This window comes from Gymnodraco acuticeps, unplaced genomic scaffold (assembly GCF_902827175.1).
Source record: "Gymnodraco acuticeps unplaced genomic scaffold, fGymAcu1.1, whole genome shotgun sequence".
In the NCBI taxonomy this organism is placed as follows: domain Eukaryota; kingdom Metazoa; phylum Chordata; class Actinopteri; order Perciformes; family Bathydraconidae; genus Gymnodraco; species Gymnodraco acuticeps.
The window spans coordinates 11,879,319-11,886,150 of NW_022990238.1; positions in this window are offsets into that span (position 1 = coordinate 11,879,319).

Below are 6,832 nucleotides of genomic sequence, written 5' to 3' on the forward strand. Positions count from 1 at the left end.
GAGCTCACTTTCGTTGCAATTGAAGCAATTTATTTTTTTCAAACGTATTTTTTATAGTTGCTCTGCATTGACTCTGTGCACCAGTAGAGGGTAGTAACCCCTGCACACAGGACACGTCTGTGAAAGGCAGTGACAGACACTGATTAAACTACTGCGTGTGGATCATAGAGTTGTGTACACTGTATAATCACCTGCTCATTCATTTTGCAAGTATAATGTTGCATACACTATCCTACATTGTCACATTTGTCCACAACCTCAGCCTTGAACATAAGCATCTGTCTTTTGTTGTGTTGCTATGGAAACCTTAAAATGCCATGGTTTAAACATTGTATTGCCCCTGTTTTTCAACAACAAGTAGACTCCATTTTTTTCACAAGAATTCCGGTAGTTAATGAAATTATTTTGAAAATTATAATAGTTAAGTCAACAGTATAAAAGCAGTCATTCAAACATTTAATTTCCTCTCTTATCCCTGCTATAACAAGTTAATGTTATTTGTTTGTCATTTAGGTAATTATCTCTAAAAGATAATATTATTTTCTCAAATAACGGGATATTTATCAAGAGATCACAGAAACAAAAATGTTTTCATGCATTAAACATTTTATCCCGTTATCTCAGGAAAACACGTGCTATTTAGAAATAATGACAAACACATTCATGGACCTTTTTATTTTTCACTTTTCTAACATTTTGAGTTATCTTAGTAAAACAAATGTGCACCTAATTGCGTAATAACTTGTGATTTTGAGATAACAAATACAATGGAATTGTTATCATCGGTAGGCTATAGGCTAAAGTCAATTAAATTACAACAATTTTACTGTGACAGACTGAGTTACACAAAGAGACACGTTGTATAAAAAATAAATCTGTCTCAACAGGTGAAGAACCTCATGTTATAATGTGGAATTAATAAAGCAATTCTTCCTTCATAATAAATGTTGCACAAACATTTGTTTTCATTCATTGCATCTGTTACTCCGAATATTTTATGTAAATGAAATTATTCCTACAAGGCAAATTGATATGTATCCCCTGACGCGGAGCTAAAACAATAATTGTGTTTGTCTTTTTGATGTCACACAGAGATATTTGAATTTGTTATATATTCAATTGCTTTTTTTCCGAGGGGGTAAGCCTGAACAAACATGATAGGGAACCTTCAGCAGGAAAGTCTAGAATCTATAAACACACAGCACTATTATCAAATGTCAAACACTCTATGAAATTCAAATATCTCAGTGCAAACCGCAGAGCTGTTCCTGTATGTAAAGCAGATGAAGACAAGAGAGACGCAGCCCGCCTTTCCAGGAATCACAGGGGATTTAAAAAATGTTTCATGCATTTCTGTTCATTCACTCTGTGTAAACAGCAGAATTCTCGCGGCACGATCTATTGTTCACTTACGTGCATGGAGGTGAGAAATTACTATAGGGGCCACAACTGCTGCTTTTTCCCATCTATTTTAAGCCTTTGCTAGAGCTCTTGGAAAAAAAGGAACTAAAATAGAAAAAGTGAATCACAAATTAAATACTAGAGAATAAAAGAAAGGATTAAGCTTTGGACAAACCGTAGGTGTGACCTGCACAGGAAACTGAACTGAGGATGAAAAAATCTGTGTAACATCTAATACCAATATATTACAATACAATATGTGTGCCAATTCAGTACAGCAACAAAAATCCATGTATAAACATGTTGTGATGGACAGGGACTGTTCCTCAGCATGCCAAACTATCTGTGTTCATTATTGTTTGAGCTGCTGTGGAAGACAAACCCCACTCTATGATGTGAATCCTGTGTTTTAGCTTTACTAGTGTGAGTGGTGGGGGTGGGTCCCAGCAGTAGAGGCTGATGTATTATTCACATGCGTCTGACTCTGTGTTGTAAGACGGAGTGGGGCTCCACTGAAGGTCAGAGGCCCAGCGATGTTATGCCTCCCCGTGCTGTCAGGGCTCACTATATGCTCAGGCCGTTCTCCCCAATCTCCACCGGCAGGGGTCAGTGACCTTTTCCCAGGATTATGTGAGGGGGTCGCTCTGTTGGATCCTCTAAGGGCATCGTTATCTGGTGTCCCTCCGATGAGGCTGATAGATTTTCATTTTAAATTTGTGCCATTCGTTTGAAAATATATTTAAATTCAGATTTTACATGAGAATCCATTCTCAGCTATTTCATTCTCTGAAGATTGCATTCTTGCCAATGAAATTATTTTGGAAATGTAAGGATGTTTGACAAATTGAGAAAGGGTGTTCCAAACACCTTCACTCCACTCTGTATTATATTTCTTTGTATTCTTCCTGCATAACCTTTTTTTCTATTTGGATTTGCATGATTTGACAAGCCTGAAATGTAAGGTTTCCATTGCCAGCGCCTGCTTGTGTGTTATTTGTTGAGCATAAATATAGAACTTAAACTTGAAAATGTCTTTCTATTTGTATTCTAAGCTCCGCAAATTACACAAAAAATGTATTGTATTCGACCAAATGTCAAGTCATGAATGTAATGTAATTGTTTGTTTTACATGAAAGTAAATTCTCTACAATTTGATCCTTAAATGAAAAATGCATCTTCAACAACATTATTTTGCAAATCTAATTCTATTCTAAAGACATTAAATACAGTTATATAAAAAGATCTCGAAATGTTCTTGAGCTTTGATTCGTAGGACACATTTTTCTTTGGAGTTGCCTGATTTTCTATGGAGGATTGTATGATCAAATGCTTGAATGGACGTGGGAAGATTGCTTCTTCAACTGCTGGTCAAATATCACCATTCATCCCATGCTGTAAAAATCTGCATTATTGTTTATTTCTAATTGGACACGCTCTTTTCTCCCTGAAAAAATACCACAACCATTAGCACTTTGTGTTTGTCTTTGATGTAAAGCAAATTGATTGAGTTTAATACACATACATGACATTTACTTTGAAGTGAACAGTTTTAAATGTTATGCCTGTACAAATAAGAGTCTGTCTTGATCTGTTGATTAGCATCTCCACTGTGTAATACTTTGTGCTGTAAACAATTAGTTTGATTTGTATTACCATGATTCCATTTGAACCTGTGCTTGTCTCAGCGGTGCTGTAACAGAGGCTCCCAGCAGCCGCACAGGGCAGCAGGGCAGCACGGACCGTGACTGTTAGCAGCGTGTTCCCATGGGCCTGTGCAGGCTCAACCACCGGGACACCACAGGAGGGATGTAATCACCACCATTACGCTCCAGGTGCTGCTGAAATAAAAGATGCAACAAGGCTCCAGTGGTGTTGCCATGGATCAGAATCCAATTAAACACTGTTTAGCTCGACACAAACTGCCAGTCGTAGCCTGTTGACTCATGAAATTAATATATTCTTGTGGCACAAAGAAACTGTTGTAAGAGCGAGTGTAGCATGACCTGAAGCAGGGCTCATTCAAACCTCTGCAGCTTTGTTTCTAGCTGATGTAAATTTCATTCGGCAATTAAAGTGTCAGACAGAAGACACTGTGTGCAATTTCCCAATGTTTTGGCACTACTCAGTTTTAAAGGTCATATTTTTGTCTTACCTGTAGCACTATTTATCAGTCTATGATTGTTTAGTTGTGAGTTGCCCAGTGTTGGAAATATTGCTCGTATATGTATGCCTTTTCTCCAATATTATGAAACTTATGGTGCTTTCCCTTAGAACAGGGGTGCCAAACTCAAGGCCCGGGGGCCAAATCTGGCCCGCGACTTCATTTTATGTGGCCCCACAAGAGCTTGCAAAGAATATAATATGTTTATTATACTGTAACATGCTACTTTACAGAAGCACGTTACCCATAAACGACATGTCCCACAATGCATCTCAAATTTAACTTTTTCTCAGAATTTGACTTTTTTTGGTCAAAATATGCCTTTTTTCTTAGAATTAGCCTTTTTCTCATAGATTTTTTTTTCAAAATGTCACTTCTTCTTTTTTTCAGAATGTGGCTTTTCTTTTAAAATCATATTGTGACATTCTCACTGAAGAGACTTGCAATTATTTGCCCTAGACTTCTGCTTTCAGACGTAGTTAATTATGAAGTTATTACCCTATCCGATAATAATCCAATGCAGAGGCAATAATGTAATATAATAAGTTATTTCATATATATTCAATATTTATATATGTCTTTTTATATAGTCACAACCGGCCCTTTGAGTGCAACCATAATGCTGATGTGGCCCGTGATGAAATTAAGTTTGACACCCCTGCCTTAGAAGCTCAGAGCAGCAAAAACATACCTTAAAAAGGCTAAACAGCAGTTACTCTTACATAAATCAATTGTGACGAACAATTGATTCTCACACCTTGTTTTGCGCATTTTCATGTTGGAACTATTTTATTGTACCGTATCATTGGGCAGAAGGCACCAAAACCAACTGGTTTATAAAGAGTACTCCAGGTGTTTCAGGGTGTCCTGTCCCTTTAAGCCTTCACACAAACACATGTCACTACTGAATGCAGTGTCACGTTATCCCCAAGGCAATTTATGCACGCATTAAAAGCTAGTGGAGGTTAAGGGCTTGGTACATACCTTGGGAACTTGGTAATGGAAATTGGAAATGCCCTGAAGAGGTAACAAATGAGAGGTGTTAAGTTAAATGTCCTGTGAAATCATCAGGAGATCTGAAACAAGCTGCATTTACAGCCTCGGGGAGGTTTCCACAGACAATTATGTTGGGCACAGCCATAAGGGCACAGCTCAGTGTGACTACAGGTCAGAGGCACGGGGCCGCTCACTTACAGATGTTGCTGGTGAGTCAGAATCAGGGATGACAGAGCCGTCTCCTGGGTCACTGGGAAGAGACATGGGCTGGCCAGCGTGGTGTTCCTCCACAGAGCGGTGTTAGTGGAGCGCTATCGCCTGTTCGCTCCAAGCAGGTGCTCAGTTCCAGTGGCTTAATGTGGGACGCCAGAGTGCAGGCAGTCCGTCAAAACCACTTTGGATCAAATTAATGCAGCCAGGTGTGCCCCTGCAGTGGGGGCTCAGGTGACACCTGCTACTTCCCTTTAATTAGAGCTCAAACAGCTGTTTCAGGATAGACAGAGAGGGAGAGGGTCCCCGGGTTAGTCTGCTGCCTCTCTCACCGCTTGATCCTGGTCACATTTGATTATTGCTGCAAGTTGTGGGTAATGCCGATACAGGAATCAATACCTGGTAGAGGGGGAATATTAGTTTTCTCCCAAATAAAAAGTCATAATGACATTGTATGTGTCGAGTCTCGCTCAGAGCATGTAGAGCATGGCACAAAAAAAGACTTTTCTGACAAACATGACTCACTTGCTAAGCAAGGTGATGATGAAAGTAGAGGCAGCCTTCACCTCGTTATTCTAGTACTGTGAGGAATCTTCAGGGGGCTGCGAGCTCTGAGGGTAGTTTAGCTCGCTTTGATCTTTCTTGGATGCAGTAATAAGCATAGTGCAGATGAAGAGAGAGGGTATCCATCTAGAAATATGATTTCCCTTTGGTTCTTTAACAAGGCTAAAAAGAGGTGGGTGATCATCTCCAGGGGCTCTACTGGAAACTCTAAGCTCCTGACAAGAGTGTAGCTCATAAATACGACTGCAGGATCTGAACAAAGTGTTATTACTCCAAATGTTCGAGAAGCCCCTGGAGCTGGGGATCCTGTAAATCATTACTAAAGCTGCATGCCCCCCCACCGTGTGGAGGTCTGCAGATCACAAAGTGGAGAAGATGTGCCTTAAACCTACGCAAGGAGATGACAGAACATTTCTAAATCTGCCGATAAACAGCATGCTTCTGAGGAGAGAAAATAATGAATGACACTGGTTTCATGATACATCTCTCTTCATACATATGCAAATGTACAGGATTATGCATTTGTAATACTGATGATAACAGTGTACACTCATCCAGGGATTTGAGGTGTAGAATTAAAAGAGATCTTTTAAATATTTTAAAACACTTTCCTTTGATAAATCTGAATGGCCGTTCCCTCCAGTTGTTAACAGTTCAGAGGTCAGTCTCACATAAGAGGTCCATTAACCGGCAGAGAGCAGCATTGTGGCAGCAAAGCCTTCCCCTATCACCGCTTTATAATTACATATGCAAAGAGGAACACGGAGATAGTCGTGTCTATCATGCTTTCTCTGTTGACAGTGTTTTGACTCCAAAGGCTTTTCATCAGGTCAGGTTCATGAATGACTTTTAACAACGTTACGGAGAGGCTGCAAAACAGAGATAAGGCTAAGGGGCGGGACATCTCATTATATATCAGAACAGAGCCTGCCAACTAACCAATCAGAGCAGACTCAGCTCTGGTTTCAGACAGAGGGTGAAAAGAGATGATGCAGCATGTAAGCCTATCACAGTAGAGGCACGAAATACAAATATAAACCTAAAAATTAGCATAAAAAGGCCTCTTTAAGAAAATGCATGTCAAATCTATGTTTTTGTATACCTTTTACAAGTACAACAAATGATGCTTTAACATTGTGTTGCACTGCGTAATGGCTGACAAAGGGAAAAGAAGACCGGAAAGACGTCCAGAATTGAAAAAGAACATGCAGAAAAACATACATAACTGCGAATACACCTGAGCGGAAAATGCCTTTTGGCGGTTTGTGAAGAAATTAAATCTGTGGGTGTCTGACCTTGGCACACGCTACCATCTTCAAACTGGGTCAGCAGCAGTCACCTCCACTTGTGAAAAGGAGTCTATTCTATGTGCGCAAGATGAAATCTTATACAGGCGAATGCATCCACAGAGCTGTGTGTCAGTGTATGGGAGGGTAAATGTTCGCACTTGTTTGCAGTGAAAGGAAGAAGATGGTTAATTTCCGTGGCACCTGTGACCTG